The sequence below is a fragment of the Aquarana catesbeiana genome, linkage group LG08 (assembly GCF_042186555.1).
Source record: "Aquarana catesbeiana isolate 2022-GZ linkage group LG08, ASM4218655v1, whole genome shotgun sequence".
Lineage (NCBI taxonomy): Eukaryota > Metazoa > Chordata > Amphibia > Anura > Ranidae > Aquarana > Aquarana catesbeiana.
The window spans coordinates 216,291,028-216,317,241 of NC_133331.1; positions in this window are offsets into that span (position 1 = coordinate 216,291,028).

Here is a 26,214-nt window from a genome sequence, read left to right on the forward strand (position 1 = left end):
CCTGCCAGTAACAGGCGTCCTGTGCGTGCAGTTGCGCGATTGCGTGTGTGCGTGCGCGCCAGGCGGGCTATTTAAACCTAGCCATCACACGGGGATCTTGCTGTCTGCTCTACAGCATTACATAAGTTGATCCTTGAGAACCTGTTTCTGTACTAAAGACCCGGCTTGTTCCTGTTTATCCTTGTTATCTGCCTGCATCTGATCCCGGCTTGTCTCCGACCATCCCTGTCTTCTGCCTGCATCCGACCCCGGCTTGTCTGACTACTCTTCTGCCTGACCCTCTAGCTTATCCACAGTCTGCTTGGCTATCGATCCGGCTTGTCTGACTCTCCAGCCTAGTATACTGAGTAGACATGTGCACACTGAAATATTTCGTTTCGGAATTTCATTTTCGTCTGAAAAATAAATTTATTTAGTTACTCCCGAAATTCGTTTTTATTTATTTCGTTTTTCGTTAAAAATTGCATTCGTCCGAAAATCCAAATTAAGGTCGAATCTGTCATTGAAGGCTTATGGTGTCTGTCGAATGTTCAAAGAAGATTCGACGGAGCAGCTAAACTGTACAATGCCGTATAGTTTACCTGCTCCGTCGAATCTTCTTAGAACTTTCAACAGACACCATAAGCCAAAGTACATGTGTACTTAGTTCTAGCTATTTTACTGCTCCACCTCTTTGGTTACAATCAGCCAATAACATTCATCATCATCATTATTTTTATTTATCTTTCCTCCCCTACGTCGAATCTTTCCTCCCCTACGTCGAATCTTTCCTCCCCTACGTCGAATCTTTCCTCCCCTACGTCGAATCTTTCCTCCCCTACGTCGAATCTTTCCTCCCCTACGTCGAATCTTTCCTCCCCTACGTCGAATCTTTCCTCCCCTACGTCGAATCTTTCCTCCCCTACGTCGAATCTTTCCTCCCCTACGTCGAATCTTTCCTCCCCCACGTCGAATCTTTTCTCTCTATGTAGAATAATCTTGGACTAGTAGAGCTAAGGTTAGGCACATTCGACCACAGGTTTGATGGATACAGATTGTTATTGTCATCATCATGTCGAATCTCCTATCTATATCGAACTGTTGTAGCAACGAAAACGAAAATAAAGCATTTGTTTATGTCAGATCTTTCGTTTTTCGGACTCTGCACTTTCGTTATCGTTTGTTAAAACGATAACGAAAATACCTGAAGTTCGGACGAAAATGCATTCGGACGAAAACGAATGCACATGTCTAATACTGATTCAGTTCCAGTCTGCTGCACCAGTGTTCCAGTCTGCTATACGGTTCCAGTCTGCTGTTTGCTTCCAGTCTGCTGCACCAGTGTTCCAGTCTGCTATCTGGTTTCAGTCTGCTGTTTGGTTCCAGTCTGCTGCACCAGTGTTCCAGTCTGCTATCCGGTTCCAGTCTGCTGTTCGGTTCCAGTCTGCTGCACCAGTGTTCCAGTCTGCTATGCGGTTCCAGTCTGCTGTTTGGTTCCAGTCTGCTGCACCAGTGTTCCAGTCTGCTATCCGGTTCCAGTCTGCTGTTTGGTTCCAGTCTGCTGCACCAGTGTTCCAGTCTGCTATCTGGTTCCAGTCTGCTGTTTGGTTCCAGTCTGCTGCACCAGTGTTCCAGTCTGCTATCCGGTTCCAGCCTGCTATCCGGTTCCAGTCTGCTGCACCAGTGTTCCAGTCTGCTATCTGGTTCCAGTCTGCTGTTTGGTTCCAGTCTGCTGCACCAGTGTTCCAGTCTGCTATCCAGTTCCAGTCTGCTGTTTGGTTCCAGTCTGCTGCACCAGTGTTCCACCCTGCTATCTGGTTCCAGTCTGCTGTGTGGTTCCAGTCTGCTGCACCAGTGTTCCAGTCTGCTATCCAGTTCCAGTCTGCTATCCAGTTCCAGTCTGCTATCCAGTTCCAGTCTGCTGTTTGGTTCCAGTCTGCTGCACCAGCCTGCTGATCCAGCTCCTTCCAGGTTCCAGTCTACCTTCCAGCTCAGTGTGAAGATCTACTGCACAGCGCTTCCTGAGTTCCAGACCCACTTCCTGCTGTTGATCCTGTCAGGCACTCGTGCCACTCTTGACTCTTGTGCTTCCTGTATATCCTACCAGGGCCCTCGAGTCGGAGCTGCAAGAGAGGCCATCCCCTGCAAGTCGGGCTCGTCCACAAGGTATGTGATAGAGGGGAAGCTCTGCTGATTTTATTATCCAATCATGTGCAAGCTAAAATGCTGTTTTTTATTTTCCTTGCATGTCCATCTCGGATCTACAGCGACTGCACCTCCAAGTGCACTTTCAGTTCAATTTCAAGTACACTTTGCACTTGTAGTTTGCACTTCTAGTGCAAAGTGGATTTGCCTTTAGTAAATAACCCCCTATGTGTCTTTAGTAAATCAATCCCTATGTGTCAGTTTATGAATGAACGGGAGCCTCTGTCTCCTGTTCATTCATCTTCAGTGTGTCTGAGGCTACAGAGAAAGGGACTTGGGAATCTCTGTCCTCAGTCCCTTTCTCTGTCTCAAAGGGGAGATGTTAGGGGACTGTTTAGACCCCTGATATCTTACCAAAGCCCAATAGGGCTTATAAAAAAAATGCAATAAATTAAAAAAAAATTAAATTGTAAAAAAAAAAATGCTAAAAAAAAAAAATGCTAAAAAAATAATATAAAACAAAAAAACTACTGAAACCACACCCCCCTGCCCTACCAACACCATCCACTGCCCCCCCCCCTCACCCCTTCACAGGAACTGTGAAAAATTGAAAAAAAAATAAGTTTAAAAAAAGAATAACAATTTAACAATAAAATTGTAAAAAAATAATTAAAAATAAAATAAAAACAAAAAACTACTGACACCATCCACTGCCCTACTGACTCTGTCACATGGCGTCAGTGGGGAGGTCACCCATTTACGTGACCGGGTGGCCCCTCCCTCAGCTATATAACAGTTGTCACCGAGAAGAAACGTCACTCGGCAGGAGCCTCCCATGGAGACGGAGCTGTTGTGGATTTATTTTTTATTTTTTCAGTCTGTCGGGCTGTGTGAAGGACTTGTCCCAAAATGTCTCTTGTCTTTTTTACTATTTTTGACACTTTTTTTGTGAAATGGTAGGGGTATAATGTACCCGTTACCAATTCACATAGGGGAGAGGCTAGGATTTTTTGGGGTCTCCTTGTTCCGACAAGATGGGGACAAGATGCTTGGAGGGGGATCCCAAAGCATCCTCCCCATGTTGAGGGCATGTGGCCTGGTACGGTTCAGGGGGGTGCTCTCTCGCCTCCCCCACTTTTCCTGCAGCATGCCAGGTTGCGTGCTTGGAATAGGGTCTGGTATGGATTTTGGGGGGACCCCTACACCATTTTTTTTATTTCAGTGCAGGGTTCACCTTAAAATCCATACCAGACCTGAAGGGATTTGGGGAGGACCCCCACGCAATTTTTAAAAAATTTTTGGTTTGAGGTTCCCCTTAATATTCATACCAGACCCAAAGGGCCTGGTAATGGACTGGGGGGGACCCATGCCGTTTTTTTAAATGAGTTTTATCTATATTGCCGAGACCCAACAATTCATTATAGCCACGATCAGTTTTAAATTACTCTTTTTTTCATTTAGAAATGTCATTTTGCTGTGGTACTGTTCTAAACACGGGAAAACGGCGCCACGTTACAGGCATACTATAGACACCCCCCAGGCACAATATTTAAAGGAATATTTCATTTTTATTGTTTCACTTTAAGCATTATTAAAATCACTGCTCCCGAAAAAAAGGGCTTTTTTTAACGGTGTTCGTCTGAATTTTTTGCCTGTTCGCAAGTTCTGGTGCAAACTGAACCAAGGGGTGTTCAGCTCATCCTTACATGCTACCCAGCACCAGACACTCCATACTCTTCTTCTGCACATACTACCCAACGTCGTACACTCCGCACTCCCCACCTGCACATATATTACCCACTGCCATACACTCAATACTCCTCTCCTACACATACTACCCACTGCCATACACTACATACTCCTCTTCCTGCACATACTACCCTCCGCCATTCACTCCATACTCCTCTCCTTCATATACTACCCACTGCCATACACTCCGCACTCCTCTCCTGCACATACTACCCACCACCGTACACCCTGCACTCCTCTCCTGCGCATAATGTAAGATATCTAAGAAGACTCTATTAAACCACACCCCCTTTAAGCCACACCCAATATTTAGCACAAGTTATATCACGCCCACATTTCGTCATTTTGTTTTTTAATTTTTTTAGCAATGCCTAGGGCCAATTGATTTCATGATACGCCACTGAAGTGGTCACTGCTCAGGGGGAAAATGTACCAATGCAAAAAAAAAAAAGTAAAAACTTAAATTTAGCCAGGAGCAGTGACTTTTTAAATGCTCAAATAACATGCCTGAGGGTGCCCTATTGCTGCATGTAAAGGGGAACATCTCTGCAATGTACATAAAGTGCTGCAGTGGCAATGATATTTGCAAAAGAAAAACATTATTAGAATTGCCATCAAATGACATTTCATTACCAGGTTCTTAAAAAAAAAAAAAAAAAAAAGCACACAAGGGTCTGCTATGTATTTTGGAGGACCGTTGGTCTCAGCTGCAGCTCAGCTGCATCCACAGTCTTTTTCTTTCATTTTTATTTTTAAAAGAAAAAGGAGGTAAACGTGGCACTTTCACAGTAGTAATTACAATGACATTTACAAGGCTCAAGTATGTCAATCATAAATATAGTTTATGACATGCCCACTTATCCTTCAATAACTGCAAAACCTAAGATGAAATCAATGAATAATAATAAAATGTTTACATGACATTTTCCCCATGTCAGGGGGAACCCCTGAAAAGAAAAAGAAAAAAAAAAAGGGAAGAAAAAAAAAAGCAAGACAAGAGAAAGAACAGAAGAGAGAGAAGAAAACAAGGAATATATATATATATAGATATATATATAGATAGATAGATATATATATACACACAGTATCTCACAAACGTGAGTACACCCCTCTTATTTTTGTAAACATTTTATTCTATCTTTTCATGTGACAACACTGAAGAAATGACACTTTGCTACAATGTAAAGTAGTGAGTGTACAGCTTGTATAACAGTGTATATTTGCTGTCCCCTCAAAACAACTCAACACACAGTTATTAATATCTAAACCACTGGCAACAAAAGTGAGTACAGACATACCCCACTTTTAAGTGTACACCCCTAAGTGAAAATGTCCAAATTGGGCGCAGTTAGCCATTTTCCCTCCTCAGTGTCATGTGACTCCTTAGTGTTACAAAGTCTCAGGTGTGAATGGGAGCAGTTGTATTAAATTTGGTGTTATTGCTCTCACTCTCTCATACTGGTCACTGGACGTTCAACATGGCACCTGATGGCAAAGTACTCTCTGAGGATCTGAAAAAAAGAATTGCTGCTCCACATAAAGATGGCCTGGGCTATAAGAAGATTGGCAAGACTCTGAAACAAGACCATACAGCGGTTTAACAGGATTGGTTACACTCAGAACAGGCCTCGCCATGGTCGACCAAAGGAGTTGAGTGCACAAGCTTAGCATCATATCCAGAAGTTGTCTTTGCGAAATAGACTTATGAGTGCTGCCAGCATTGCTGCAGAGGTTGAAGGGCTGGGGGGGTCAGTCTGTCAGTGCTCAGACCGTATGCAGCATACGTCATCAAATTGGTGTGTATGGCTGTCGTCCCAGAAGAAAGCCTCTTCTAAAGATGATGTACAAGAAAAACTGCAAATAGTTTGCTGAAGACAAGCAGACTAATGACATGGATAACTGGAACCATGTCCTGTGGTCTGATGAGGCCAAGATAAATGTTTGGTTCAAATGGTTTCAAGCGTGTGTAGAGGCAACCAAGTGAGGAGTACAAAGACAATTGTGTCTTGCCTACAGTCAAGCATCTGTGGTGCATCCTCAAACGGAAGGTGGAGGAACGCAAGGTCTCTAGCTTCCACCATCTCCGTGATGTTGTCATGGAGGAGTGTAAAAGGACTCCAGTGGCAACCTGTGAAGCTCTGGTGAACTCTGTGCCCAAGAGGGTTAAGGCAGTGCTGGAAAATAATGGTGGCCACACAAAATATTGACACATTGGGCCCAATTTGGACATTTTTGCTTAGGGGGTGTACTCACTTATTGCCAATGGTTTAGACATTAATGGCTGTGTGTTGAGTTATTTTTAGGGGACAGCAAATTTACACTGGTATACAAGCTGTACACTCACTACTTTACATTGTAGCAAAGTGTCATTTCTTCAGTGTTGTCACAGCAAAAGATTATTATTATTATTATTATTATTATTATTAGTATACAGGATTTATATAGCGCCGACAGTTTACGCAGAGCTTTACAACATTAGGGCAGACAGTACAATTACAATGCAATTAAATACAGGAGGAATTAGAGAGCCCTGCTTGTTAGAGCTTACAATCTAGGAGGGAGGGTCAAGTTACACTAAAGGGTAATAGCTGTGGGGGCTGAGCTAATGGAGAAAATAGTGCAGTTGTTAGATGGAGGCAGGATAGGCTTCTCTGAAGAGGAAAGTTTTCAGGGATCGCTCAAAAGTGGATACATTTAGAGACAGTCTGACAAAGTTGGGTAGGGAATTCCAGAGGATGGGCGAGGCTCGGGAGAAGTCCTGGAGGCGGATATGGGAGGAGGTGATGAGGGAGCTAGAGAGCAGGAGGTCTTGGGAGGAACGAAGAGGGCGATTAGGTTGGTATTTTGAGACTAGGCTAGTGATGTAACTGGGGACAGAGTTGTGGATGGCTTTGTAACTTATTGTTAGTATTTTGAATTTAATTTTTTGGGTGAGTGGCAGCCAATGGAGGGATTGGCAGAGAGGGGTAGCAGACACTGAGCGGTTTGTAAGGTGGATGAGTCTGGCAGCAGCATTCATGATGGACTGAAGGGGGATAGACTATTTAAAGGTAAGCCAATGAGGAGTGAGTTGCAGTAACCAAGGCGAGAGATAACCATGGAGTGAATCAGGAGCTTTGTGGTTTCATTGGTTAGAAAGGGACATAGTTTAGAGATGTTGCGGAGGTTGAGGTGGCAAGCTTTGGAAAGTGATTGGATGTGGGGCCTAAAGGAGAGTTCAGAATCCAGGATAACACCTAGCACCCTGACATGTGGGGATGGGTGGATGGTTGTGCCATTGCACTTGACAGATAAGTCAGGGGAAGAGGCGCATGGGGAGGAAATATTATAAACTTGGTTTTGAACAAGTTGAGTTTGAGGAAGTGGTGTGACATCCATACAGATATGTCTGTTAGTAAATTAGTGTTATGTGAGGAGACTGATGGAGCGAGTTGAGGGGTGGAGAGATAGATTTGGGTGTCGTCAGCATATAAATGTTATTGAAAGCCGTGAGAGGCTGACCAAGGGAAGAGGTGTAGATTGAAAATAAAAGAGGTCCAAGAACAGAACCTTGGGGGACCCCGACGGAGAAGGGAAGAGGAGTGGAGGAAGTAGAATTGTAAGTGACACTGAAGGTGCATTGGGATAGGTAGGATGAGAGCCACTGAAGAGCACAGTCACGGAGACCGAGGGAGTAAAGTTTTTTGAGGAGGAGGGGGTGATCAACCGTGTCAAAGGCAGCAAAAAGGTCCAGAAGTAGGAGTACATAATAGTGTCCATTGGTTTTTGCAGTTAGCAGGTCATTTGTGATTTTTAAAAGCGCAGTTTCTGTGGGGTGTTGTGGGCAAAATCCAGATTAAAGGGGATCAAGAAGGTTATTCTTAATAAGCTGGTCACTCAATTGCTTGTAAACCAGGCGTTCAAGGAGTTTAGAGGAAAAGGGGAGCAAGGAGATAGGGCGTAGGGCGTAAAAGATATAATAAAACATTTACAAAAATGTGAGGGGTGTACTCACTTTTGTGAGATACTGTATATACATATATAGATATACATATAGATATATATATATATATATCTCTATATCTAGATATAGATAGATAGATAGATAGATAGGTGTATATATATATCTAGAGAGAGAGATATAGATAGATAGATATAGATAGATATTTTCGTTTTCTTTTTTTCTTGAGGGTTAAAGTAGCATCCTACAGAATGAGACAGCCATGTGTGACAAGAAAAGAAATCTATATCTGTTCTCCCGCTTTGTCTCGTAATGTCTATTCCTAAGAAGCAGCCAGGTATGTTTTTTATGGATGTGGTATAAGTTTCTATTTGCTATAAAGGACAAAAGCAAGGGAGAATCAAGAAACGCTATCCAAGGGGGTCCATACTTCTCTAAATTTGGGGTGATTTTAATTTGCTATGGCTATGATCTCTTCCATACGCATTATATTATTCACTTCCAATACCCATTCCCGTACTGATGGTGTTGCTTTGGATTTCCAGGTTTTGTTGGACCCAACTACATCCACTGCTGCATCACCACTGCACCTCAGCTGCATCCACAATTCCCACTGCACCTTTGCTTCTTCCACAATATTGGTTGCATCTCTGATGCACATGCAGGCTCCACTGCAACCCAGCTGCATCCACAACCTCTGCTGTACTTCCATTGTACCTGCAACCTTCATTGCACCTCAGCTGCACGTGCAGACCATCCTCAGCTCCCATAATCTCCACCTACAGTCTAAGCTACCACTGCACCCCCTCTGCACCCACAGTCTCTGATGCATCTGCATTCTGAGCTTGTGAGCTTCATTGCACTGCAGCTGCTCCTGCAAATTGCCCTCAGCTCCCATAGTCTCATTTATGCCGCATGCTCAGTCTGAGCCTCCAATGCACCATCTCCACACCCACAGTCTCCACAGCATCCACAGTTTGAACCTTTGCTGCACCATCTCTGCACGCTCAATTGCATCCATAGTTTAAACTAGGGTTGCACCAATACCGTTTTTTTTTATCAGCAAGTACAAGTACTGATACTTTTGGTCAAGTACTCGCCGATACCGAGTACTGATACTTTGCTATGTGATTTGCGTCAATACAAAAAAAAATTTGGCATTAATCGCACTACAAAGAAGCACATGCAATTTCCGTGTGTGTATAGAAGCTCCATCTAGTGGGCAGTTTAGAGCTCACAAAATTCAGCAGAGGGAGTGCTTTTCTAGTAAGTAGGTAGTGACAGATTAGAAGTTCAAAGCAGCAATCATTTATTGGAAAACTGAACAGACTGATGACATTAGGTAAATCGTTCACAAGCCCATGCAGGGCGATGGTAGTGTGCCAGTGAGGCACTATGACTCATGGGTAACGTAGTTGACTCTGCTGAGCCTGGTGGAACGAACGGCTGTGTCTAACCCTGGAGCTCCTGGGGGCAGGCGGGCGGTGAGCCAAATGGATGCTGGATCGATGGATAGAGCTAGCAAGAGCCGGCGCACCTGGAAATTACAGCTGCCATCAGGGCTCGTCACGGCCGGCCGGGGGAATGCCAGGAGTGGGCGGAAGTGCTCCACTATGGAGACAGTACTGTGCAGGCAACCAATGAGGAAGTCCATCAATCTGGAAGTATCAGTTTCAGTATTGGGAGCATTTGGGCGAGTATAGCTCAAATGCCTGGTATCTGCACCGATAATGATACCAGTATCGGTGCATCCCTGGTTTTAACCTCTGTTACATCATCTTTGCACCTGCAGCCTTAAGTCCCATGTATACTTTTAGCCACCCAGTGCCTCATGCCTCTCTCGTGTTCCAGTTACTTGTTACCCAGCACCTTACCTCTTTGGTATCTGCTAGTATTTGTTGAATGAGCTCTAGATAGTCAGCAGGTAAGTCCAACCCCCATGAGGAGTCATGGAACACCATTTACCTGTTGGATTCCACTTCCAGAGAAAGTAGACACTTAGAGGAGCAGGATCCTCCTCTTGGGTCATGATTTTATACTTAAGCCAAACATAGACCCCTTCACAGGTCCCTCTGCTTTCTGCTAATCCTCTAAAAGTCTTGTCCAGTAAATTGGAAGCACATCGGGCCACACAAGACTGCCTAGTACAGTATTTGCAAAACCAAGACCCTTTCGGGGGTCCCTGACCATCTCTTCTATGCCCTTACCCTCCCATGCTTTTACAACTGCAGCCGAGTCCTTCCTCCCCAACTCTGCATCTTTAGCCACTTTCTTGTCATTCTGGAGATTCTAACAACAGCCGGTGTTTTTATAATTATTGTGAAATTCACTTCAAACAGCCCTGGAATTTCCCAATTAACCTTTCTAAGGTGTATGTAAGGTGGAGACCCTCGGGCCTGGGCTTTGCCCCCCTAGGAGAGTGTTCTCTGTTGCTTGTTGCTAGGGATGGGCCGAGCAACAGGCAAAAAATTAGTGCGAACATGCAAACCCTATTAAAGTCTATGGGACACGAACATGAAAAATCAAAATTGCTAATTTTAAAGGATTATATGCAAGTTATTGCCATAAAAAGTGTATGGGGACCCGGATACTGCCCCAGGGGACATGTATCAATGCAAAAAAAAGTTTTCAAAATTACAGTTTTTTCAGTAGCAGTGATTTTAATAATGCTTAAAGTGAAACAATAAAAATGAAATATTCCTTTAAATATCGTGCCTGGGGGTCCTCTTGGTCTGCCTGTAAAGTAGTGCATCTGTGTGATGTGTAGAACAGTCTTGCAGCAAAATGACATTTCTAAAGGAAAAAATGTAATTTAAAATAGCTTGCAGCTGTAATGTATTGCTGGCTCCCAGCAATATAGATAAAAATCAAGGAAAAAATTCTGGTCTGGTCTGGTATGGATTTTAAGGGAAACTGCACGCCAAAATTAAAAAATTGGCGTGGAGCCCCCCAAAATTCATACCAGACCCTTATCCGAGCATGCAGGCTGGAGGAAAGGATGAGGGGGGGAAACAAACGCCCCCCTCCTGAAGCATACCAGGCCACATGCCCTGAACATGGGGATGGTGCTTTGGGGCCCCCCAAAGCACCTTGTCCCCATGTTGATGAGGACAAGGGCCTAGTCCCCACAACCCTTGCCCGGTGGTTGTGGGGGTCTGCAGGCAGGGGGGCTTATCGAAATCTTTAACAAGGGGCCCCCAGATCTCCTCCATGTGAATGGGTATTGGGTACATTGTACCCTAAACAAGTAAAAAGGCGCAATGTGCAGATACTTTAAAGCGTAGTACCCAATAGTCCAGGGGCATGGATGTATGTACATATGTGTACACTAGTAGTGTAAAGTCACTACGTCAGTCAGGGCAGCCACCAAGAAACCAAAAGCGAGTTCCAATAAGCTGAGAAAAACAAGGAATAGGGGCGCCTCTGAGAATATATCATAAAACAATTTACATTCACAATATCCACTCACATGAAATAAAGAGGAGTCGTATACAGGAGCATGATCAGGCCTGAGGAGATGATGATGTGGGACTGTAGCCAGCAGCAGTTCCAGTGTAGCTGATACACAATCGAGTCCAGGCAGGCAGGGGTGCAGATGGCTGAGCACAAACACAGTCTGATGTGATTCAGTGTTCCTGGCAGGTAGTAACTGCAGTCCGGTGGAGAGGGGGAGATAAATCAAATACTGACAAGGGTATCCGTGGGAGGAGGGGGGAAAAGACATCCGGGTAGATGGCTGAGCCGTGCTGTATCTCCACAGCGTTCGCACTGTCCCCGTGTGGTGGAGGGAGAGACACGGCCATGTGTGTAGATCGAGAGCGAGGCTTGGAGTGCAGACACAGGCCAGCGCCGAGCCGTGACGTCATCAACATGCGACACGTTTCAGAACTAGCTGGCTATGGATGGAAGAGATAGTCACATTCCTTTCTCAAGCATGGGTTTTCAAGACATGGAGGAGTTTGATATAGGCAGAACAGAGGGCGGGGCCAGAGCATGAATGGAGACACAGAAAAAAACACAAGGGGGAGGGGAGGGGACCAGAATCAATAAATTACTGGGGAATATGGAAAAAAAGACACAAAAATAAGTTAAAGACACAATGTTGAAGGGGAGAGATGCATATTCTATATAAAACAGACGTGCATGCTGAATACCATATAGAATTAATTAGTAGGATTCTAAAGAAGGAGGGAGGGGGAAAGAAATCAAAAATAAGGGATAAGTATTAATGTATATATGAGCAAATATAAAAAATAATAGATAATAAATGAATAAAAATATATGTATATAAATGATGACATATAATAAGAGTCAGTCAATCTGATGCAGAAAAAACTTTCTATGGGACATCGGGGGTAAATAAAAATAAAGATAAAAAATCAAAATGATAAGGGGGACCATGGGCTGAAGAAAGGGGATGGGGGGGAGAGGGGGAAGGGGGGGAAGGGGAATGGAAGGAAAAAAGTGTAATAATAACAATAATTATGACCATAATTCAAATGGGTGCAAAGATATGTGCGTGTGTCTGCGTACACATGTCAGGAAAAGCAGAATAAAAAAGGGGGGAGGGGATGGGGAGAGAAACGAGAGAAGGGGGGGAAACAGAGAAGGGGAAGGAAGGGGAGAAGACAGGGAAAGAAGAGGGGGGAAGGGGAAAGAGGGAATGGGGGGAGGGGGGGGAGAGGAGGGGAAGAAAGAAGGAGCAAAGTGAGGGAGAAGAGGGGGGTAGAAAATAAGGAAGGGGGGGAAGGGGTCATGGGGACAAAACATGACATCATGCTACCTCCAGAGTTGCCAATACTTACTGGAGACACCAGGAGCGAACCCGCCACCTCCATATATTTAAAAAGAGATATAAAGAAAATGAAACCTGTGTTAAAATAACAAGAATATACATATGAATATAAATGATTAAAAAGTATGGTATCATCAGAATACATAGTATGGGCCGTAATAACAAATAAAATGTGGAGCAAGAGAGACTATAGTACTGTGGCTATTTCTATACCTTCATTGAGGCCGCCGGGCGAGAGGACATCAAGGCAATATATCCAAAACGTCTCTCACGCACAGCTTTTTAAAACCTTCAGCTTGGGTCATAGATTTGGAGATTTGCTCGATGACCCAAACTTCAAGACCAATGGTGGATTTTTTGTGATGCTCAGCAAAGTGACGGGGGACGCTATGCAAGTCTTTGCCACCCTCGATGAGTCGTCGGTGCTGGCCGAACCATTGCCTCAGGGGGCAGATGGTTCGTCCCACATAAATCAACCCACAAGGGCACTTTAAACCATATACAACGAACTCAGGTGAGCAGTTGTAGAACTGATCTAGTGGGTATGTTTTGTCTTTAGAATCAAAGGATTTTTTTCCATGCTGAACAAACAGACAAGTTTTGCAGCCCGTCTTTTTACATTGGTACATGCCCACTAAGGGTATGAGATTGTTGGGGTTGGGAGCGGTTTGGTCTGAAGGAAATTTGCTCGGAGTGATTTTATTTTTCAAAGATGGGGCTTTGCGGTAGGTAATCCTGGGTATTGGTGGAAGAATGGTTTTGAGAAGAGGATCTTGCTGCAGGATATTACAATGTTTATGAAAATATTTTCCATTTTTTTGTATTGAAAGTTGAAGGTAGTTATAAATCTCATAGAGTGGTCTGTTGTGGCTTCCCTTTCTTTTTTGGTAGGTTTGCCTTTGGAGTAGAGATCGCAAGCCTGATCCACTAACTCTTTGGGGTATTCTTTGTCGGCGAACTTCTTTTCTAGTGGGATGCTCTGGATGTCATAGTCAGTGTCTAAGGTACAATTTTGTCTTAGACGACAAAACTGGCCTTTGGGTATGTTTTTGGTCCATTTTAGGTAATGGCAACTCCTGTAATGTAAAAAGGAGTTGCCAGCTGTGGGTTTAGTGTAATTCTTGGCAATGATGGTTTCACCCACATGGCTCAATTCCAAGTCCAAAAAGGCCAAACCACTGGAATCAGAGACATGTGTGAAAGATAAGCTGTAGGGGTTATGATTGCAATGATCTACAAATGAGGTAATGGAATCGGTGGGGCCATCCCAGATTACGATTAGGTCGTTTATATAATGGCCAAAAAATACAATGTGGGAGGAGTAGGGATTATTATGTGAGATGTAATGTTCTTCCCAGTAGCCCATGGCTAGGTTGGCATATGAGGGGGCGAAGCTGGCTCCCATGGCAGTCCCTTGTATTTGTAAGTAGAATTCACCATCAAAGTCAAAATAATTGTGGGTCATGCAGAACTTGATAGCCTCCAAAATGAATGCGGCCTGTCTGAGGTTAATGAGAGGATCCTGTGCAAGAAAAAATTTGAGGGCTAATAAGCCAAATTGATGAGGAATGGAGGTATAAAGTGAAGTGACGTCTAAAGACAACCATGTGTAGGAAGACTCCCACTTGTAGGGTGCAAGTAACTCCAGGAGGTGTGTGTCGTCTCTGATGTAGGATGGTAACTGTTGGACAATCGGTTGGAGCAATTGGTCAATATACTGACTGAGCCCAGTGGTGATGCTATCCATGGCAGCCACAATGGGCCTGCCAGGAGGGGAAGTGAGGTTTTTATAAACTTTGGGCAAATAGTAAAAATATGGGGTCTGATAAAAACTTTTGGTAAAAAAGGAGGCTTCAGTTTTGTTGATCACTCCACGTTCAAGAGCTGATTTAACTAAAACATTAACCTCAGTGATAAAATCTGTGGTAGGATCTTTTTTGAGCTTGTGGTATGTGGTCTTATCAGAGAGCAGTCTATTGGCTTCTTTAATATAATCCGCTTTATTGAGCAAAACTATGCCTCCCCCTTTGTCAGTGGATTTGATAATTACATCTGGCGTGTGAATTAGAGAATCTAGGGCATGAATTTCTGAAAGGGAAAGATTATGTATATGGGGTGGTATGTGGAATGAAGACTGGCAAAGCTTGAGAAAATCAGCATAGACTACTCTGTAAAAACTTTCCAGATAGGAGCCTTTAGATTGAGCGGGATAGAAAACAGATTTGAGCTTAAGAGATAAATGTATTATGGGTGGGGAGGTGGCAAGGTGCTGTGTGAAGAGACTAATGCCCCGTACACATGGTCGGACTTTGTTCGGACATTCCGACAACAAAATCCTAGGATTTTTTCCGACGGATGTTGGCTCAAACTTGTTTTGCGTACACACAGTCGCACAAAGTTGTCGGAATTTCCGATCGCCAACAACGCGGTGACATCAACCACGTACGACGAGACTAGAAAAGGCCAGTTCAGAACCAAGCGCGGCACCCTTTGGGCTCCTTTTGCTAATCTCATGTTAGTAAGTTTGGTGAGAGACGATTCGCGCTTTTTCAGACTCATGGTTTTCAGATCATTTTCTGCTGTTCAGTTTGTGCTTGTGGGTTTGTATCTGCTCTTCAGTGCGTGCAAGCAAGCTACGCGTGACTTGTCATTGTGTTCTTGTTCGTTCGTTACTGTTTTTCAGGTCCCTCTTCACAGGCCTTGCTGTTCATCAGTGCGTTCTGATACTTTGTTCTGAGCAGCCGACCGTTTTCTAGCCATGTTGCGTATACGTACTCCTCGTAGAGTTCGTGCTGTGCGGGGGCTTGGTGTTGGGGTCCTAACCTTGACACAAGTCCAGTCCATGAACAGGGTGGGGAGGAGTTCATGGACCAAGAATTGGTTGCTTCAGCGTGACAAGTTCTCTCATATGCCTTTGCTCCGTGAGATCCGTGAGAATAATCCTGATGATTTCAGGAACTTTCTCCGGATGACAGACCCCGTATTTCACCGTTTGTTGGCTTCGCTGACCCCCTATATCAGCAGGCAGGATACCTGCATGAGGCAAGCCATCACTCCGGAGCAGAGGCTCGTCGCTACCCTGCGGTACTTGGCGACAGGGAGAAGTCTGCAGGACTTGAAGTTCTCAACAGGCATCTCCCCCCAGGCTCTGGGGATCATTATCCCGGAGACCTGTTCTGCCATCATCCAGGTCCTGCAGAAGGAGTATATGAAGGTAAGATTTTTATCCTTTAACATCACATTTTATTGTATTTAATGTTTGCTAATGTATTTCTTTCCTCATTCCCTAATTACCATGATTGTAATATGCTGTGAATGTCCCCTTTGTCCTCATGCATGCTGGATTTTTATGTAATTTTTTTTTAGTCCTTCATACATATTTGCCTTCACTAACCTCCCCAGCATGCTCTCCTGCCCTATATTCACCTCATGTAGTCACTTAACAATGTATTTTATCAGCTCCATAGTAGTGCTTTACCCCAAACACCCCCTAAAATGTTTAGAAATCTGATTTGTGCTTTAAATTCAGGCAGAGTGCCAGAGGCTTTTTTTTTTGTGGTGTCCCCAAATCATTTTTAGTAACCCTCCCTCCCCCCAACTGCTAAGTCAGCTGATCCCAGTTCTATATCTATCCTCAATCATCTATCTGCTGACTTTGCCAAACCCATACACACTAATACCCATCTCTTTAGTGCTCAGATGTATGGATGAATTCCCCAAAGCATGTAGTGCAAGGGCCTGCCTGTACACTTTCAAATGGTACTGTTTAAAGTTTTTGTATCCTATTATTATCTTGATAGGTAATAGCAGAATGTCCAAATGTGCTCAAATATGTACAGTGTGTATTTATATCTTTGTAATATGACACTTCTTACCTGTCCAGTGGGCTGCCAATAGTGTAACTAAGGAGGGGCTGTTCCAAGTCATACCCTGTATTTAGGCATTCATCTCTCAATGAAGTGGAGAGGGTTACCTGTCCAAGATTCACCCCCCTATAATGTTAGAAATGGCCCATGAGAGGGGGGGAGGGGGAATATGATAGGTGTACCTTATACTTTGGTGTTGTAAAATTCCCCTTAATAAATGTTATCTGGATGTTGGCCAAGAATGTTTGTGTCTAATCTGCTTGCCATGTTTATGTGCAAAAATACTAATTTATTTTTGTTTTCCTCAACAGTTTCCTTCCACGCCACAGGAATGGCAGACTGTGGCCTCCCACTTTGCCCAGCGGTGGGACTTTCCTAACTGCGGAGGGGCAATTGATGGGAAACACGTCCACATCGTCCCACCACCCAACTCAGGGTCATACTATTTCAACTATAAGGGGTTCAATAGTATTGTGATGTTGGCGGTGGTGTCGGCTAATTACGACTTCTTGTATGTGGACGTGGGGAAGAATGGCCGAATGTCCGATGGTGGAGTCATCACCCAGATGGAGTTCTACAGGCGTCTCCAGAATGGCAGCTTGGACTTGCCACCTCCAGAGGACAATGTTGAAGGACTCCCATTCGTCTTCGTTGCGGATGAAGCATTTGCGCTGGGGGACCATCTTATGCGGCCATTCCCGATGAGGACCCTCACCCCGGAACAGAGGGTTTTTAATTACCGCCAGGCCAGAGCCAGAAGAGTGGTGGAGAACACATTTGGAATCATGGCCAGCCGGTTCCGCCTATTTCTGACACCCATCCATATGGCGGAGTATAAACTGAATCATATAATCCTGGCGTGCTGTGTTCTACATAACTTTTTACGCCAACATTCTGCCAACTATGCTGGCTCAGTTGGGCCTGAGGCCGGAATTCTATATGATACAACCCTGACGGCACTTGAAAGTGGCCATCCTGGCATGCCCTCCCTGAGTGCCCATGATGTCCGGTTAAGATACCTTGAGTTCTTTGCGGGTATGGGGGCCATCAATATGCCAAACAATTTGTGAAGCATTTATCAAATAAAAACAAAAAAAAGCTAATCTTTGGTGACATTTACTGCTTGTGTTTGTTTTAGCTGACCCTGACACCAATGTGGGGAGTCCTGAAAATGGCATGATTGTGTAACCTTTTATACAAAGCACTGTTGGGTGTTATTTACTAAAGGCGTAGACACTTTGCACTGCAAGTGCACTTGAAACTGCACTGAAACTGCACTTGTAGTGCAAAGAGGATTTGCCCTTAGGAAATAACCCCCATTTTCACAGAAAACAGCAATTACATCACCACAAAAGTGTTGTAGCGTTGAGACAATAATCCACACATTCTTGATTAACAAACTTTTTAATACCTGCACAATCACGTGTGCATTTAGAAAAGGTTTTTAAAACAAACCAACATGTTTGTTGTATAACAATTTTTGGGGTGGCATTATCAAAAATAGAAATGTCCATTTACGATAAAACAGGCTTGTGTAAAACCAACAAGAAAGACAAAAAAATTGAACTTACAAAGTTCACATATGGTAAAACTTGAAGGCAATATCAGACATGAGTATTTAGGAACTGTGTTTGATATTGCGTTCAGATGGGGTGATGTCACCCCTTGAAAAGCCAAATTTGGAAGATGCACACCAATTTACGAATGTCAACGTGTGCTAGCTGCCACCACGGGGGATCAAGGGACGTGTTTTGTGGGAGCAACCCCTTCCTCACCGCTACTTTATTGATCTCCCGTGATGGCAGCTAGCACATGTTGGCACACTGTGTGCATCCTCCAAATTAATTTGGCTTTTCGAAACATCGCTAAAAAATTTTTCAGATTGTAGCACACAAAAAAAAAAGAAAGTGATTTTGTGGAGTTTTAAATTCGCCCCAAAACATCAATGATGTTATTATTTTTTTGATTAACATCATTAATGTTGATCCCCGATCAGGATCTGGGCACTCTCTGATGTGAAAGGATCTCGACCAACAACATCACGATCACCTAAAAAGAGAGAAACCAAACAAAAACAGGTATCAAAAATCTGCCGGCATCCATCTCTTACCTGAGCCTGTGGTCGCAGACACTCACCTGTTGTGGTGACTAGTTCAACCACATCTTCTTCCTCCTCCTACTCAGCTTATGTTGGGGGTATTTCCCCTTCTTCCAGAGGTGGGAGGTCTCTGGTCTTCTCGGATGAGGGGTGTCCTCCGAGTCTTTTCTCCCCTATGTAAAACAAAAATGGTATAATAAACACAGATATTTGATGGCCGAAATCTAAAGATGAAACATTGCTTGGAAGTGGGGTACAATTGTCTATTTGGGCAGAGTTCCAAGATGTAGCATTTTTATTGTCCTTTGTCAAGCTGCAATACTTTACCTGTCTTGTACAAGCTTCACAGATGGAGATCCCCCTATAGTATACACTGGAGCACCTGTGTGGGCCCCCTAATAAAAAGGGTGTTCTTGTGTCCCACACTAGTGCTCCAGCGTCCAGATGTGTAAACAGCTGCTGAGTGTCCTCTCCTTACACAGAATTTAGTTTGCATTTCATTCTAGTAACAAACCCATATACACAACCAAATATTTTTCATACAAGTAGGCCCTAAAAAATGTAGGAAAATGCATATGGCCTAAACAATGGTGTTTTATAGGCCGAAAGAAAAATGTTTGATACGAACGAATAATGTGCCCATGAACATTAAAGTTGCCATTTTAAACTGTACAACAATTCAGAAAAGCATATGGACCAGCACGAACATAATAAAGACAAAAAGAATAGGAACACAGCACAACTACTTACTTTTTTGCAGCACTCTCCAGATCTTTTGGTACTGCTCGGGCTCTCTTAATTTCAGGTCCGACCACCGCTTCCTGAGCTGATCTTTCGATCGTCGTACCCCGAAATTCCGGTGCGGACTTTTGACCACTTTTGCAATGATCTTGGCCTTTCTGATATTGGGGTTGGGGTAAGCTCCATACTTTCCATCATAGTCGGCCTTCTTCAGGATGTCCACCATCTCCAACATCTCCCCAAAGGACATATTTGTGGCCTTAAATCTCCTTCTGGATCGGGACGTGTCCGGATCCGGGCTTTCCTCCTCCTCCTCGTTCCTGTAATTAGCACGCACCTGCTGTGTATCCGCCATATGCTCTTCCCCCACTGCGCAGAACGAAAAGGGGCGGGGAATAGACTAGAATGAACGTCAGGGGCGGGCGGAGTTACACGCATGCGGAGTGTGTATACAGCGTACCACACGTGCGTATTATGTACGATCTGTGAGCGGAGGAAGGAGCATTGGAGGCGCCGATCGTAAGAACGAAGGTAAGAGACATACTTGTGCCTATACTGCTTCTACATTGAGGCCTATATTGTAACAAGATTAGGAGAGTTTGGCCTGACATTAGGGTTTGTCTTGTGTTGTGTCTTGCAGTGAAAATGGATATCTTTCAAGATAGTGACTTCATGGCAATATTCATTGATATGTTCAGGGAGCTGCCTTGTCTGTGGGAGATCAACCACCCACATTATAGGAACCAGACAAAGAGGAAGGCAGCGCTGGATCAATTGTTGGAAATTGTGAAGCAGGTGATCCCCATGGCAGACATCACATATTTGAAGATCCTAATTGGTGGCCTGAGGCGCACATATTTAAGGGATCGCCAGAAAGTCCAGGATTCGCAGAGATCCGGAGCAGCAGATGACATCTATGTCCCCAGGATGTGGTACTATGACAGGCTGCATTTTCTGGCAGGTCAGACTGAACCCGGGTCATCACTCTCCAGTCTTCCTTCCATGCTTCCTTCCCCTCCAGCTGAGGCTTCTGACGCCCAACCTGGGCCTTCCAGGCAGCAACATGTGGAGGAGCCCAGCTTGAGCCAGGTATAGCATTCCTCTAAATATATCAGCTTGTCCAATCAATGATGTTAACTAGATGTTAGTTTGGAGTACTAATTTAGGATTGTGATTGATGATGCAAAAACTAAAACCATGTCCCTTTTTCATACACAAGGAAGTCTCAGCCAGGAGGTGGCTGGGCCGAGCAGGCTGCCTGATCTGCAGGTCCCTCCCCTACACCTGGAAAGAGAAAGTGGCAGGAGGAGGAGTGCCCTAGAGGAGGCTGCCATAGGCCTCTTTTGGAAGGCTACAGAGGCCCTGGGAGCACCACACACCGTGGAGGATGACTTCGCTGCCACCATTGCCTATAAAATGCAGAGGATGGAGGAGGAACAACAACTCATGTGTGAGTCCTTAATGTTGGAGGCTCTTAATAAGGGGTTGAGGGCCCAAATAACATCTGATACACACCTTTGTGAACTCACACATGGTCCTCCTCCTCCTCCTGCAGGTCCTCCTCCTCCTCCTCCTTCTCCTCCAGGTCCTCCTAGTCCTCCTCCTCCTCCAGGTCCTACTCCTCCTCCTGCCACATCTCCAACAGCAGAGCCACAGCCAGGAAGGAAGCATGGAAGGAAGACCAGAAAGTGATGACCCTGGATCCAGTCTGGTCTGGCAAAAGATGCAGCCTCTTGTGGTACCACAGCCTGGGGACACAGATGTCATCTGCTGCTTTCCCGACCTCTGGGACTTCTGGACCAGACTGCACTTCCTTACATATGGACTCCTCAGGCCACCAATTTTGATGTTCAAAAATTGATGTCTGCCCTGGGGGTCCCAGGCTTCGCTAATTTCTGCTGTTTATCCAGCGTTGCCTCCCGCTTTGTTTGGTTCTGAGCCCTTAATAAAGGAATTTGGGTTTGAATTATACTTGCCTATGTGTGTTTTACTTCAAAAAGGACAGTTTGTTTGTGAGGATTCAGGTACATTTCAAATATACAATGTGAAATTAACAAGGGACACCAACACCAAATAATCTCCTTGAGATTAAATAATACAAGATATCAATGGTGTTGTGGTAACTTGAGACACAAAACACACACAAAAATATTCTGGAGTAAAACTAAAAATAACATTAAACAAAGATCAGCCTTTGAAAAAATACAAACATAAAATCCAAAAAAAAATGGCTGTAAATAAAAAAAAAAAACAAACTTAGTTATGTCAGATGTGACAAATAACAAGATATTCAGGTAATCCCAATAAAAAAAAAAAAGAAAGACGTTTGTGAGAAGTGTGTGTGAATATGAGCAGCAAAACTAGTTAATTCTTCTCACATTATAAAGAAGAAGAGAGTGCGCTATATTAAACCATTTTTAACATTGTAGCATGACGAAAGTGCTGTATCCATTGCGAACGCTAATTTTACCAGACCGAGCTGTTCCATGTCGGAATTTCTTCTGAGCATGCGTGGCACTTTGTGCGTCGGAACAGGCCACACACATTCGGAATTGACGCGATCGGATTTCATTGTCGGAAAATTTTATAGCCTGCTCTCAAACTTTGTGTGTCGGAAAATCCAATGGAAAATGTCCGATTGAGCCCACACATGGTCGGAATTTCCGACAACACGCTCCGATCGGACATTTTCCATCGGAAAATCCGACCGTGTGTGCGGGGCATAAGAGTGTCTTTTTCATCAGTGAGAGATTCTAAAACATCAATAATGTCGCCATCATATTCAAAAAAGTCTCGGGACGGGGTAACTGCAGGGAGATCAATGGTATTTGTATTGGGTTTGTTCTGTTTGGCAAGAAAAAACCTTTTTAGGGTCAAATTACGAATATACTTTAAGGTCTTTAAACAAAAGAAATGGATTGGGCTTATTTATAGGAGCAAAATTGAGTCCTTTACTAAGTAAGCTAGTATCTGCAGGGGAGAGCTGGAGGGAAGATAGATTGAAAATTTTCACAGTTTGCGGAGTTTTTGTGTGTATGGTTTGGACTTGTTGCGTCCTCCTCTGCAACCTCACTGGTGAGTTTTCTTTTTCTCCGGTTGGTTCGAGGAGGACTTGGGACTAAAAAAACCACAGGATGAGAAGTAATGGAAGGGGGAGGGGATGTGAAAAATCTAAATTGTCAGCAGAGGTGGAATCAGATGGTAGAATGGGAATAAGTGGTTCCACAGTGTGAACCGAATTGTTAGTCACTAGTAGGGCATCCATGGGTTCCTTATTAGGAGACCTAGAGGTATTGGGGTTATGTGTGTTGGCGTCATTATTATGACCTATGATTGGAGATGAGGAGGTGGATGTGGGATTTTGGTCAGAACTGGACTGGGAAATGTTATTCCTAGTGCTGGGGTCTTGAACCTTTCCTGCATAGGAAGGTCTGTTATAAAATTTGTTCAGGTCATTGAGCAAATGTTTGGTTCTCATGGTTTTGTTCCTGTTGTCATCATGGTTTAGATGAGGGGTGGGGGTACCTGAGAGGTTCTTGTATGGAGGAAGGAGAATGCCCATGATGGAAGGGGGATGGGAGGGATGGGGATGTGGAAGTGGTTGTGAGAGGTGGGGCGGAGAAACATGGGAAGATGGGGAGCTGAGGATCTAATATCTGAGGTAGGAGGAAGGTGTGGAGGGGGGGACGTGTGGATCTGGGATTCAACGAGGAGGACAGAGATTTGAGTTTCCAGTTGAAAATTCTATTGTGATTGAAGTCATCAAGGTCTCTTCTAAATTTTCCCAATTTGGTTTTGATCAGGTGGTCTTCATCTGATTTGGTGTTCTTTTTAAGAACACCAAGCCACAAAACTATATTTTGTGGTTTTTACTATTTGACACTTTTTTGGCGAATGTGTAGGGGTACATCCCTTTTAAACTAACATATTAAGCTTATATATACTGCCTGCACTGTATATATAGTCTACACTACACTGACTACACTGTATGTATATATAGATATATATATCTATATCTATAGATATATAGATATATCTATATATCTATAGATATATATGTAGCAATAACTCTCGATGGAGCTGCTGATTTAAATCGGGCTGTTACCATCACCTTTTTACCTTTAGTTTCACCAATACCAGAACTTGGAGTCCATGTTGAGCTTTGTCTCTGACAATGTAGGCACCAGTCACTTTAGTACTTTTTCAATGCTTTAATAGGAAGTAACTTGAAGAAGTAGTAGGAAAGAGGTAGAAGAAGAGTTGCAGGGAGGTTCAAATACCTTTTCTTTAGCACACTAAGAAATTTGAACTCTTGGTGATGAATATACCTTCAGTCCAGAATTAAATCTTTGCCCACCCGAAGAGGCCTCTCTCACTGACCTAGCAGCCGGAGTGTAGCACGAACAAAAAGTCTCTGCCACAGACTTGAGGAGAACAATTTTACTGTATGATCCTCTGCCACATGAAGTAGTAGTAATTTTAGATGAACTGCAACACAGTACCAGAACCTTTAAGCCGACCCGGCAGTACTTGTGCGATAGATTAAGTTAAGATGCATCCTCCAATTGAGTTACCAGGCCCCTCTTGAGACACCAGCATTCCGCACGGTCCTCTCCAAAAACGGGTCCTCCCCTGGGTCTTCTCAATTGTCCGGCTTCTTCCCACAGAACAGACAGCACAGGACCATCTCCGCAGTAGTAGGCCCCAGACAAGCTTCTGGGCCCACTTGCACGGCTGCAGCAACACAACCCTCCGGCCTGGAGGGTCACGAGATAGAACTGCCCATCACATACCTTTAGGCCAGGAGGGCCAGCAAGTGAAAGAGAAAGAAAAATGGCATCTGCTCCTTAAGTACCCTCTCCCAGAGTGCACAGCAGCGGACCACCTCTGCCGAGTTGTCTCCGAGAAAGAAGAGCACTCCAATATACTTCAGCTTGTTGCTTTCCAACACTGACCTATGGTGACAACGACACCTACAGGCAACAGTGCGGAACTGCACGCAACACAGCCAACTCTGGAACAGAGGCTAATTTAGCCATAGATTAAATTTGAACTATGTACAGCACAGATGACCTACTAAATTTCCATATAAGCGGTAGATTAGAAATCTACCAGCGCTACATATATATATATACACACACACACACACACTAAACTGCCTGCACGCCACTACCTAACCTGCCTCTAACATTCTCTCAGTTATAACACTATATATGGCAGCCGTGTAAGGAGCCTTATATAGTGTGAGGCGTGAGCCATGATTGGCAAAAGACACCCTGCAGAGCACGCTGTGATTGGCCAAAGCATGCAGGTCAGGTGCATGCTTTGGCCAATCATCAGACGTCAGTGCACTGAGATCTTGGAGTGCATTATGAGGCGTTCAATCTTATGTTCAACTCGAACATCAGGCCCATCCCTACTTGTTTCCTCCAACCCAGGAATTCTCATTTGTTAAACCCATTTAACTGAGATGAGCTCAACCATCCTCTGTGGAAAGAACTCCTCACTGGACCCAGGGCCTCTGTGTATTGGAGGGAGACGGGGTATTTCCTCAACCATGGACATCCATGGATCTACATGTCTGTATATCTCCACCCTCTGCAAATTCTCCCATTCTTACCATCCATCTCCACACCAGAGTTCAGTCTTATCTAGGCCCTACCCTAATTGACGGCAGCCAGTTTGTTTCATTAAGGCACCCCTAGGCCTAGATTCAGATTTATCTTCAAACTTGTTTCTGTATCAGCCACGGATGGCAAATTTTCTTTCCAGTAGGCTCATAAATCAGTCAAATGTTGTCCCTTAAGATGTTCATCGGCATATTACTTTGGGAAACCATCACCTTCATGGTTTTGCTTCAGGTTTAATCCTCTTTAATCCTGCACCTGTACATTCACTGCAGTGGCACCTTCTGGTCCTCTATCTACGTTTTGGCTTGGGACTTTCTCTGCATTTGCTACACTCCAATTAAGAAAGTTGACTATGCTAAAGGACTTACCCACACCGAGGCCATGTTCAAATATATTTTTGAAAATTTGAAAAAAAGGCTATATTTATTTTCCTTCTTTGAGAAGAAAGATTAAGCCTTAAGCCCTTTCATAGATTGCTTGAATGTCATCACGTTAAAAAATCAGTGTCCATTGCCTCTCAACAAAATAATTATTCATCCATGTGGAGCTCCGATCTTTTCCAAACCAGAACTGAGGGGGCCTACAATCTGGACTGAATAAAGTTGGAAGACGACTGGAATCCATGTTCAACAGTTGGGACAGGCATTATAAATGTTTTCTGATGCCCTTTTGGTCATGTAATGCCCCTGTGGTCTTTCAACACCTAGTAAATTAAATATTTCATCTCCTCTATGTGTGTGATGGTGTATCTTGTTTATTTTTCCAACCTCCATAAACATCAGCAGCACATGCGGATTGCGATAAAATGTTAGTGGGAAAAGGAAAGTGCCACCTCCAAGGACAGCCTCCAAACAGACCCCAGTAAGTTGTCAGCTATTGCAAATGTGCCATATCCTACCAACCTGAAGACAACCCAGTGATTACTACAGTTCACAAACTATTATCACCAGTTTATCTGAGGTTACACCTCCCTGGTGGCACCTACATCTGCCCTGACCCAAAAAGCAACTGATCACATTATTTGCCCTCTTGAAAGCTCCAAAATATGCCTTTCCAATCAGAAAAAGCTTTACATCTGTCCCTTATTATGAAACCTTTCTACCTGAAAATCAACACTTCTACTGTAAGTATTGGTGTTCAACATCTGCAGACTGTTCAAGGCAAAAAAAAGTGCTGTTTCTGTAGTTTCTTTTCTAAAAAATTACACCAACCAAAAAGATTTATGGCTTTGGGGATTACATGTTGTTGGCTATCAAGAGGGCCCTTGAGGA